This window comes from Cololabis saira, unplaced genomic scaffold (genome assembly GCF_033807715.1).
Source record: "Cololabis saira isolate AMF1-May2022 unplaced genomic scaffold, fColSai1.1 scf137, whole genome shotgun sequence".
Taxonomy (NCBI): Eukaryota; Metazoa; Chordata; class Actinopteri; order Beloniformes; family Belonidae; genus Cololabis; species Cololabis saira.
In genome coordinates, this window is record NW_026906301.1 from 40,001 (window position 1) to 50,000 (window position 10,000).

Sequence of the window (10,000 nt, forward strand, 5' to 3'; positions counted from 1 at the left end):
CACGGGAGGCCCGGGTTCGATTCCCAGCCAATGCAAACACAAGTTTTTCTGCTTAGTTCTGCTGCTGCTTTTATATATGATACTGAGAGTGAACACCGTCACTTACAATATTAGTGTGAATTCAGGTTTTGCACTTGAAACTGGCACAATTTCATGACAAAGTCTGCAAATTGGACGTGAATTTTGCCGGGTGATGAAACCGAATAGTTGATAGTCTTTGTGATCACAAATTGCAAAAAAAAAAAAAAAAAATGGGCAAAAAATCTCTGCTCACAAGCATTGGTGGTTCAGTGGTAGAATTCTCGCCTGCCACGCGGGAGGCCCGGGTTCGATTCCCGGACAATGCAAACACAAGTTTTTCTGCTTAGTTCTGCTGCTGCTTTTATATATGATACTGAGAGTGAAACCGTCCCTTACAATAATAGTGTGAATTCAGGTTTTGCACTTGAAACTGGCACAATTTCATGACAAAGTCTGCAAATTGGACGTGAATTTTGCCGGGTGATGAAACAGAATAGTTTATAGTCATTGTGATTACAAATTGCAAAAAAAAAAAAAAAAAATGGGCAAAAAATCTCTGCTCACAAGCATTGGTGGTTCAGTGGTAGAATTCTCGGCTGCCACGCGGGAGGCCCGGGTTCGATTCCTGGCTAATGCAAACAAGTTTTTCTGATTAGTTCTGCTGCTGCTTTTATATATGATACTGAGAGTGAACACCGTCACTTACAATTTTAGTGTGAATTCAGGTTTTGCACTTGAAACTGGCACAATTTCATGACAAAGTCTGCAAATTGGACGTGAATTTTGCCGGGTCATGAAACCGAATAGTTTATAGTCTTTGTGATTACAAATTGCAAAAAAAAAAAAAAAAATGGGCAAAAATCTCTGCTCACAAGCATTGGTGGTTCAGTGGTAGAATTCTCGCCTGCCACGCGGGAGGCCCGGGTTCGATTCCCGGCCAATGCAAACAAAAGTTTTTCTGCTTAGTTCTGCTGCTGCTTTTATATATGATACTGAGAGTGAACACCGTCACTTACAATATTAGTGTGAATTCAGGTTTTGCACTTGAAACTGGCACAATTTCATGACAAAGTCTGCAAATTGGACGTGAATTTTGCCGGTTGATGAAACCGAATAGTGCAAAAAAAAAAAAAAAAAATGGGCAAAAAATCTCTGCTCACAAGCATTGGTGGTTCAGTGGTAGAATTCTCGCCTGCCACACGGGAGGCCCGGGTTCGATTCCCAGCCAATGCAAACACAAGTTTTTCTGCTTAGTTCTGCTGCTGCTTTTATATATGATACTGAGAGTGAACACCGTCACTTACAATATTAGTGTGAATTCAGGTTTTGCACTTGAAACTGGCACAATTTCATGACAAAGTCTGCAAATTGGACGTGAATTTTGCCGGTTGATGAAACCGAATAGTTTATAGTCTTTGTGATCACAAATTGCAAAAAAAAAAAAAAAAATGGGCAAAAAATCTCTGCTCACAAGCATTGGTGGTTCAGTGGTAGAATTCTCGCCTGCCACGCGGGAGGCCCGGGTTCGATTCCCGGCCAATGCAAACACAAGTTTTTCTGCTTAGTTCTGCTGCTGCTTTTATATATGATACTGAGAGTGAACACCGTCACTTACAATATTAGTGTGAATTCAGGTTTTGCACTTGAAACTGGCACAATTTCATGACAAAGTCTGCAAATTGGACGTGAATTTTGCCGGGTGATGAAACCGAATAGTTGATAGTCTTTGTGATCACAAATTGCAAAAAAAAAAAAAAAAATGGGCAAAAAATCTCTGCTCACAAGCATTGGTGGTTCAGTGGTAGAATTCTCGCCTGCCACGCGGGAGGCCCGGGTTCGATTCCCGGACAATGCAAACACAAGTTTTTCTGCTTAGTTCTGCTGCTGCTTTTATATATGATACTGAGAGTGAAACCGTCCCTTACAATAATAGTGTGAATTCAGGTTTTGCACTTGAAACTGGCACAATTTCATGACAAAGTCTGCAAATTGGACGTGAATTTTGCAGGGTCATGAAACCGAATAGTTTATAGACTTTGTGATTACAAATGGCAAAAAAAAAAAAAAAATGGGCAAAAAATCTCTGCTCACAAGCATTGGTGGTTCAGTGGTAGAATTCTCGCCTGCCACGCGGGAGGCCCGGGTTCGATTCCCGGCCAATGCAAACACAAGTTTTTCTGCTTAGTTCTGCTGCTGCTTTTATATATGATACTGAGAGTGAACACCGTCACTTACAATATTAGTGTGAATTCAGGTTTTGCACTTGAAACTGGCACAATTTCATGACAAAGTCTGCAAATTGGACGTGAATTTTGCCTGGTGATGAAACCGAATAGTTGATAGTTTTTGTGATTACAAATTGCAAAAAAAAAAAAAAAAATGGGCAAAAAATCTCTGCTCACAAGCATTGGTGGTTCAGTGGTAGAATTCTCGCCTGCCACGCGGGAGGCCCGGGTTCGATTCCCGGCCAATGCAAACACAAGTTTTTCTGCTTAGTTCTGCTGCTGCTTTTATATATGATACTGAGAGTGAACACCGTCACTTACAATATTAGTGTGAATTCAGGTATTGCACTTGAAACTGGCACAATTTCATGACAAAGTCTGCAAATTGGACATGAATTTTGCCGGGTGATGAAACCGAATAGTTTATAGACTTTGTGAAAACAAATTGCAAAAAAAAAAAAAAATGGGCAAAAAATCTCTGCTCACAAGCATTGGTGGTTCAGTGGTAGAATTCTCGCCTGCCACGCGGGAGGCCCGGGTTCGATTCCCGGCCAATGCAAACACAAGTTTTTCTGCTTAGTTCTGCTGCTGCTTTTATATATGATACTGAGAGTGAACACCGTCACTTACAATATTAGTGTGAATTCAGGTATTGCACTTGAAACTGGCACAATTTCATGACAAAGTCTGCAAATTGGACGTGAATTTTACAGGGTCATGAAACCGAATAGTTTATAGTCTTTGTGATAACAAATTGCAAAAAAAAAAAAAAAAAAAATGGGCAAAAAATCTCTGCTCACAAGCATTGGTGGTTCAGTGGTAGAATTCTCGCCTGCCACGCGGGAGGCCCGGGTTCGATTCCCGGCCAATGCAAACACAAGTTTTTCTGCTTAGTTCTGCTGCTGCTTTTATATATGATACTGAGAGTGAACACCGTCACTTACAATATTGGTGTGAATTCAGGTTTTGCACTTGAAACTGGCACAATTTCATGACAAAGTCTGCAAATTGGATGTGAATTTTGCCGGGTGATGAAACAGAATAGTTTATAGTCATTGTGATCACAAATTGCAAAAAAAAAAAAAAAAAATGGGCAAAAAATCTCTGCCCACAAGCATTGGTGGTTCAGTGGTAGAATTCTCGCCTGCCACGCGGGAGGCCCGGGTTCGATTCCCGGCTAATGCAAACAAGTTTTTCTGATTAGTTCTGCTGCTGCTTTTATATATGATACTGAGAGTGAACACCGTCACTTACAATATTAGTGTGAATTCAGGTTTTGCACTTGAAACTGGCACAATTTCATGACAAAGTCTGCAAATTGGAAGTGAATTTTGCCGGGTCATGAAACCGAATAGTTTATAGTCTTTGTGATTACAAATTGCAAAAAAAAAAAAAAAAATGGGCAAAAATCTCTGCTCACAAGCATTGGTGGTTCAGTGGTAGAATTCTCGCCTGCCACGCGGGAGGCCCGGGTTCGATTCCCGGCTAATGCAAACACAAGTTTTTCTGATTAGTTCTGCTGCTGCTTTTATATATGATACTGAGAGTGAACACCGTCACTTACAATATTAGTGTGAATTCAGGTTTTGCACTTGAAACTGGCACAATTTCATGACAAAGTCTGCAAATTGGACGTGAATTTTGCCGGGTGATGAAACCGAATAGTTGATAGTCTTTGTGATTACAAATTGCAAAAAAAAAAAAAAAAATGGGCAAAAAATCTCTGCTCACAAGCATTGGTGGTTCAGTGGTAGAATTCTCGCCTGCCACGCGGGAGGCCCGGGTTCGATTCCCGGCCAATGCAAACACAAGTTTTTCTGCTTAGTTCTGCTGCTGCTTTTATATATGATACTGAGAGTGAACACCATCACTTACAATATTAGTGTGAATTCAGGTTTTGCACTTGAAACTGGCACAATTTCATGACAAAGTCTGCAAATTGGACGTGAATTTTGCCGGGTGATGAAACCGAATAGTTGATAGTCTTTGTGATTACAAATTGCAAAAAAAAAAAAAAAATGGGCAAAAAATCTCTGCTCACAAGCATTGGTGGTTCAGTGGTAGAATTCTCGCCTGCCACGCGGGAGGCCCGGGTTCGATTCCCGGCCAATGCAAACAGAAGTTTTTCTGCTTAGTTCTGCTGCTGCTTTTATATATGATACTGAGAGTGAACACCGTCACTTACAATATTAGTGTGAATTCAGGTTTTGCACTTGAAACTGGCACAATTTCATGACAAAGTCTGCAAATTGGACATGAATTTTGCCGGGTGATGAAACCGAATAGTTTATAGACTTTGTGATTACAAATTGCAAAAAAAAAAAAAAAATGGGCAAAAAATCTCTGCTCACAAGCATTGGTGGTTCAGTGGTAGAATTCTCGCCTGCCACGCGGGAGGCCCGGGTTCAATTCCCGGCCAATGCAAACACAAGTTTTTCTGCTTAGTTCTGCTGCTGCTTTTATATATGATACTGAGAGTGAACACCGTCACTTACAATATTAGTGTGAATTCAGGTTTTGCACTTGAAACTGGCACAATTTCATGACAAAGTCTGCAAATTGGACGTGAATTTTGCAGGGTCATGAAACCGAATAGCTTATAGTCTTTGTGAAAACAAATTGCAAAAAAAAAAAAAAAAATGGTCAAAAAATCTCTGCTCACAAGCATTGGTGGTTCAGTGGTAGAATTCTAGCCTGCCACGCGGGAGGCCCGGGTTCGATTCCCGGCCAATGCAAACACAAGTTTTTCTGCTTAGTTCTGCTGCTGCTTTTATATATGATACTGAGAGTGAACACCGTCACTTACAATATTGGTGTGAATTCAGGTTTTGCACTTGAAACTGGCACAATTTCATGACAAAGTCTGCAAATTGGATGTGAATTTTGCCGGGTGATGAAACAGAATAGTTTATAGTCATTGTGATCACAAATTGCAAAAAAAAAAAAAAAAAATGGGCAAAAAATCTCTGCTCACAAGCATTGGTGGTTCAGTGGTAGAATTCTCGCCTGCCACGCGGGAGGCCCGGGTTCGATTCCCGGCTAATGCAAACAAGTTTTTCTGATTAGTTCTGCTGCTGCTTTTATATATGATACTGAGAGTGAACACCGTCACTTACAATATTAGTGTGAATTCAGGTTTTGCACTTGAAACTGGCACAATTTCATGACAAAGTCTGCAAATTGGACGTGAATTTTGCCGGTTGATGAAACCGAATAGTGCAAAAAAAAAAAAAAAAAATGGGCAAAAAATCTCTGCTCACAAGCATTGGTGGTTCAGTGGTAGAATTCTCGCCTGCCACGCGGGAGGCCCGGGTTCGATTCCCAGCCAATGCAAACACAAGTTTTTCTGCTTAGTTCTGCTGCTGCTTTTATATATGATACTGAGAGTGAACACCGTCACTTACAATATTAGTGTGAATTCAGGTTTTGCACTTGAAACTGGCACAATTTCATGACAAAGTCTGCAAATTGGACGTGAATTTTGCCGGGTGATGAAACCGAATAGTTGATAGTCTTTGTGATCACAAATTGCAAAAAAAAAAAAAAAAAATGGGCAAAAAATCTCTGCTCACAAGCATTGGTGGTTCAGTGGTAGAATTCTCGCCTGCCACGCGGGAGGCCCGGGTTCGATTCCCGGACAATGCAAACACAAGTTTTTCTGCTTAGTTCTGCTGCTGCTTTTATATATGATACTGAGAGTGAAACCGTCCCTTACAATAATAGTGTGAATTCAGGTTTTGCACTTGAAACTGGCACAATTTCATGACAAAGTCTGCAAATTGGACGTGAATTTTGCAGGGTCATGAAACCGAATAGTTTATAGACTTTGTGATTACAAATGGCAAAAAAAAAAAAAAAATGGGCAAAAAATCTCTGCTCACAAGCATTGGTGGTTCAGTGGTAGAATTCTCGCCTGCCACGCGGGAGGCCCGGGTTCGATTCCCGGCCAATGCAAACACAAGTTTTTCTGCTTAGTTCTGCTGCTGCTTTTATATATGATACTGAGAGTGAACACCGTCACTTACAATATTAGTGTGAATTCAGGTTTTGCACTTGAAACTGGCACAATTTCATGACAAAGTCTGCAAATTGGACGTGAATTTTGCAGGGTCATGAAACAGAATAGTTTATAGTCATTGTGATTACAAATTGCAAAAAAAAAAAAAAAAAATGGGCAAAAAATCTCTGCTCACAAGCATTGGTGGTTCAGTGGTAGAATTCTCGGCTGCCACGCGGGAGGCCCGGGTTCGATTCCCGGCTAATGCAAACAAGTTTTTCTGATTAGTTCTGCTGCTGCTTTTATATATGATACTGAGAGTGAACACCGTCACTTACAATATTAGTGTGAATTCAGGTTTTGCACTTGAAACTGGCACAATTTCATGACAAAGTCTGCAAATTGGACGTGAATTTTGCAGGGTCATGAAACCGAATAGTTTATAGACTTTGTGATTACAAATGGCAAAAAAAAAAAAAAAATGGGCAAAAAATCTCTGCTCACAAGCATTGGTGGTTCAGTGGTAGAATTCTCGCCTGCCACGCGGGAGGCCCGGGTTCGATTCCCGGCCAATGCAAACACAAGTTTTTCTGCTTAGTTCTGCTGCTGCTTTTATATATGATACTGAGAGTGAACACCGTCACTTACAATATTAGTGTGAATTCAGGTTTTGCACTTGAAACTGGCACAATTTCATGACAAAGTCTGCAAATTGGACGTGAATTTTGCAGGGTCATGAAACCGAATAGTTTATAGACTTTGTGATTACAAATGGCAAAAAAAAAAAAAAAATGGGCAAAAAATCTCTGCTCACAAGCATTGGTGGTTCAGTGGTAGAATTCTCGCCTGCCACGCGGGAGGCCCGGGTTCGATTCCCGGCCAATGCAAACACAAGTTTTTCTGCTTAGTTCTGCTGCTGCTTTTATATATGATACTGAGAGTGAACACCGTCACTTACAATATTAGTGTGAATTCAGGTTTTGCACTTGAAACTGGCACAATTTCATGACAAAGTCTGCAAATTGGACGTGAATTTTGCCTGGTGATGAAACCGAATAGTTGATAGTTTTTGTGATTACAAATTGCAAAAAAAAAAAAAAAAATGGGCAAAAAATCTCTGCTCACAAGCATTGGTGGTTCAGTGGTAGAATTCTCGCCTGCCACGCGGGAGGCCCGGGTTCGATTCCCGGCCAATGCAAACACAAGTTTTTCTGCTTAGTTCTGCTGCTGCTTTTATATATGATACTGAGAGTGAACACCGTCACTTACAATATTAGTGTGAATTCAGGTATTGCACTTGAAACTGGCACAATTTCATGACAAAGTCTGCAAATTGGACATGAATTTTGCCGGGTGATGAAACCGAATAGTTTATAGACTTTGTGAAAACAAATTGCAAAAAAAAAAAAAAATGGGCAAAAAATCTCTGCTCACAAGCATTGGTGGTTCAGTGGTAGAATTCTCGCCTGCCACGCGGGAGGCCCGGGTTCGATTCCCGGCCAATGCAAACACAAGTTTTTCTGCTTAGTTCTGCTGCTGCTTTTATATATGATACTGAGAGTGAACACCGTCACTTACAATATTAGTGTGAATTCAGGTATTGCACTTGAAACTGGCACAATTTCATGACAAAGTCTGCAAATTGGACGTGAATTTTACAGGGTCATGAAACCGAATAGTTTATAGTCTTTGTGATAACAAATTGCAAAAAAAAAAAAAAAAAAAATGGGCAAAAAATCTCTGCTCACAAGCATTGGTGGTTCAGTGGTAGAATTCTCGCCTGCCACGCGGGAGGCCCGGGTTCGATTCCCGGCCAATGCAAACACAAGTTTTTCTGCTTAGTTCTGCTGCTGCTTTTATATATGATACTGAGAGTGAACACCGTCACTTACAATATTGGTGTGAATTCAGGTTTTGCACTTGAAACTGGCACAATTTCATGACAAAGTCTGCAAATTGGATGTGAATTTTGCCGGGTGATGAAACAGAATAGTTTATAGTCATTGTGATCACAAATTGCAAAAAAAAAAAAAAAAAATGGGCAAAAAATCTCTGCTCACAAGCATTGGTGGTTCAGTGGTAGAATTCTCGCCTGCCACGCGGGAGGCCCGGGTTCGATTCCCGGCTAATGCAAACAAGTTTTTCTGATTAGTTCTGCTGCTGCTTTTATATATGATACTGAGAGTGAACACCGTCACTTACAATATTAGTGTGAATTCAGGTTTTGCACTTGAAACTGGCACAATTTCATGACAAAGTCTGCAAATTGGACGTGAATTTTGCCGGTTGATGAAACCGAATAGTGCAAAAAAAAAAAAAAAAATGGGCAAAAAATCTCTGCTCACAAGCATTGGTGGTTCAGTGGTAGAATTCTCGCCTGCCACACGGGAGGCCCGGGTTCGATTCCCAGCCAATGCAAACACAAGTTTTTCTGCTTAGTTCTGCTGCTGCTTTTATATATGATACTGAGAGTGAACACCGTCACTTACAATATTAGTGTGAATTCAGGTTTTGCACTTGAAACTGGCACAATTTCATGACAAAGTCTGCAAATTGGACGTGAATTTTGCCGGTTGATGAAACCGAATAGTTTATAGTCTTTGTGATCACAAATTGCAAAAAAAAAAAAAAAAATGGGCAAAAAATCTCTGCTCACAAGCATTGGTGGTTCAGTGGTAGAATTCTCGCCTGCCACGCGGGAGGCCCGGGTTCGATTCCCGGCCAATGCAAACACAAGTTTTTCTGCTTAGTTCTGCTGCTGCTTTTATATATGATACTGAGAGTGAACACCGTCACTTACAATATTAGTGTGAATTCAGGTTTTGCACTTGAAACTGGCACAATTTCATGACAAAGTCTGCAAATTGGACGTGAATTTTGCCGGGTGATGAAACCGAATAGTTGATAGTCTTTGTGATCACAAATTGCAAAAAAAAAAAAAAAAATGGGCAAAAAATCTCTGCTCACAAGCATTGGTGGTTCAGTGGTAGAATTCTCGCCTGCCACGCGGGAGGCCCGGGTTCGATTCCCGGACAATGCAAACACAAGTTTTTCTGCTTAGTTCTGCTGCTGCTTTTATATATGATACTGAGAGTGAAACCGTCCCTTACAATAATAGTGTGAATTCAGGTTTTGCACTTGAAACTGGCACAATTTCATGACAAAGTCTGCAAATTGGACGTGAATTTTGCAGGGTCATGAAACCGAATAGTTTATAGACTTTGTGATTACAAATGGCAAAAAAAAAAAAAAAATGGGCAAAAAATCTCTGCTCACAAGCATTGGTGGTTCAGTGGTAGAATTCTCGCCTGCCACGCGGGAGGCCCGGGTTCGATTCCCGGCCAATGCAAAGACAAGTTTTTCTGCTTAGTTCTGCTGCTGCTTTTATATATGATACTGAGAGTGAACACCGTCACTTACAATATTAGTGTGAATTCAGGTTTTGCACTTGAAACTGGCACAATTTCATGACAAAGTCTGCAAATTGGACGTGAATTTTGCCTGGTGATGAAACCGAATAGTTGATAGTTTTTGTGATCACAAATTGCAAAAAAAAAAAAAAAAATGGGCAAAAAATCTCTGCTCACAAGCATTGGTGGTTCAGTGGTAGAATTCTCGCCTGCCACGCGGGAGGCCCGGGTTCGATTCCCGGCCAATGCAAACACAAGTTTTTCTGCTTAGTTCTGCTGCTGCTTTTATATATGATACTGAGAGTGAACACCGTCACTTACAATATTAGTGTGAATTCAGGTTTTGC

The 10,000-nt window shown here is 40.7% G+C and overlaps 21 non-coding genes across 21 annotated transcripts; all 21 read left to right on the forward strand.

Annotated features, from left to right (window-relative positions):
- Nucleotides 1–895: 895 nt before the first annotated feature.
- trnag-gcc (transfer RNA glycine (anticodon GCC)) lies at nt 896–966 on the forward strand. Its single transcript has one exon. It is a non-coding gene; the product is annotated as a tRNA-Gly (tRNA).
- Nucleotides 967–1,494: 528 nt separating this feature from the next.
- On the forward strand, nt 1,495–1,565 carry trnag-gcc (transfer RNA glycine (anticodon GCC)). The gene has a single exon. It is a non-coding gene; the product is annotated as a tRNA-Gly (tRNA).
- A 549-nt stretch (nt 1,566–2,114) lies between these two features.
- On the forward strand, nt 2,115–2,185 carry trnag-gcc (transfer RNA glycine (anticodon GCC)). The gene has a single exon. It is a non-coding gene; the product is annotated as a tRNA-Gly (tRNA).
- A 240-nt stretch (nt 2,186–2,425) lies between these two features.
- trnag-gcc (transfer RNA glycine (anticodon GCC)) lies at nt 2,426–2,496 on the forward strand. Its single transcript has one exon. It is a non-coding gene; the product is annotated as a tRNA-Gly (tRNA).
- A 238-nt stretch (nt 2,497–2,734) lies between these two features.
- Nucleotides 2,735–2,805, forward strand: trnag-gcc (transfer RNA glycine (anticodon GCC)). Its single transcript has one exon. It is a non-coding gene; the product is annotated as a tRNA-Gly (tRNA).
- A 243-nt stretch (nt 2,806–3,048) lies between these two features.
- Nucleotides 3,049–3,119, forward strand: trnag-gcc (transfer RNA glycine (anticodon GCC)). The gene has a single exon. It is a non-coding gene; the product is annotated as a tRNA-Gly (tRNA).
- A 241-nt stretch (nt 3,120–3,360) lies between these two features.
- On the forward strand, nt 3,361–3,431 carry trnag-gcc (transfer RNA glycine (anticodon GCC)). Its single transcript has one exon. It is a non-coding gene; the product is annotated as a tRNA-Gly (tRNA).
- A 237-nt stretch (nt 3,432–3,668) lies between these two features.
- trnag-gcc (transfer RNA glycine (anticodon GCC)) lies at nt 3,669–3,739 on the forward strand. The gene has a single exon. It is a non-coding gene; the product is annotated as a tRNA-Gly (tRNA).
- Nucleotides 3,740–3,979: 240 nt separating this feature from the next.
- On the forward strand, nt 3,980–4,050 carry trnag-gcc (transfer RNA glycine (anticodon GCC)). The gene has a single exon. It is a non-coding gene; the product is annotated as a tRNA-Gly (tRNA).
- Nucleotides 4,051–4,289: 239 nt separating this feature from the next.
- trnag-gcc (transfer RNA glycine (anticodon GCC)) lies at nt 4,290–4,360 on the forward strand. The gene has a single exon. It is a non-coding gene; the product is annotated as a tRNA-Gly (tRNA).
- An 862-nt stretch (nt 4,361–5,222) lies between these two features.
- trnag-gcc (transfer RNA glycine (anticodon GCC)) lies at nt 5,223–5,293 on the forward strand. The gene has a single exon. It is a non-coding gene; the product is annotated as a tRNA-Gly (tRNA).
- Nucleotides 5,294–6,129: 836 nt separating this feature from the next.
- Nucleotides 6,130–6,200, forward strand: trnag-gcc (transfer RNA glycine (anticodon GCC)). Its single transcript has one exon. It is a non-coding gene; the product is annotated as a tRNA-Gly (tRNA).
- A 549-nt stretch (nt 6,201–6,749) lies between these two features.
- Nucleotides 6,750–6,820, forward strand: trnag-gcc (transfer RNA glycine (anticodon GCC)). Its single transcript has one exon. It is a non-coding gene; the product is annotated as a tRNA-Gly (tRNA).
- Nucleotides 6,821–7,059: 239 nt separating this feature from the next.
- On the forward strand, nt 7,060–7,130 carry trnag-gcc (transfer RNA glycine (anticodon GCC)). Its single transcript has one exon. It is a non-coding gene; the product is annotated as a tRNA-Gly (tRNA).
- Nucleotides 7,131–7,370: 240 nt separating this feature from the next.
- On the forward strand, nt 7,371–7,441 carry trnag-gcc (transfer RNA glycine (anticodon GCC)). The gene has a single exon. It is a non-coding gene; the product is annotated as a tRNA-Gly (tRNA).
- A 238-nt stretch (nt 7,442–7,679) lies between these two features.
- trnag-gcc (transfer RNA glycine (anticodon GCC)) lies at nt 7,680–7,750 on the forward strand. Its single transcript has one exon. It is a non-coding gene; the product is annotated as a tRNA-Gly (tRNA).
- Nucleotides 7,751–7,993: 243 nt separating this feature from the next.
- Nucleotides 7,994–8,064, forward strand: trnag-gcc (transfer RNA glycine (anticodon GCC)). Its single transcript has one exon. It is a non-coding gene; the product is annotated as a tRNA-Gly (tRNA).
- A 241-nt stretch (nt 8,065–8,305) lies between these two features.
- Nucleotides 8,306–8,376, forward strand: trnag-gcc (transfer RNA glycine (anticodon GCC)). Its single transcript has one exon. It is a non-coding gene; the product is annotated as a tRNA-Gly (tRNA).
- Nucleotides 8,377–8,901: 525 nt separating this feature from the next.
- Nucleotides 8,902–8,972, forward strand: trnag-gcc (transfer RNA glycine (anticodon GCC)). Its single transcript has one exon. It is a non-coding gene; the product is annotated as a tRNA-Gly (tRNA).
- A 549-nt stretch (nt 8,973–9,521) lies between these two features.
- On the forward strand, nt 9,522–9,592 carry trnag-gcc (transfer RNA glycine (anticodon GCC)). Its single transcript has one exon. It is a non-coding gene; the product is annotated as a tRNA-Gly (tRNA).
- Nucleotides 9,593–9,832: 240 nt separating this feature from the next.
- Nucleotides 9,833–9,903, forward strand: trnag-gcc (transfer RNA glycine (anticodon GCC)). The gene has a single exon. It is a non-coding gene; the product is annotated as a tRNA-Gly (tRNA).
- The last annotated feature ends 97 nt before the right edge of the window (nt 9,904–10,000 follow it).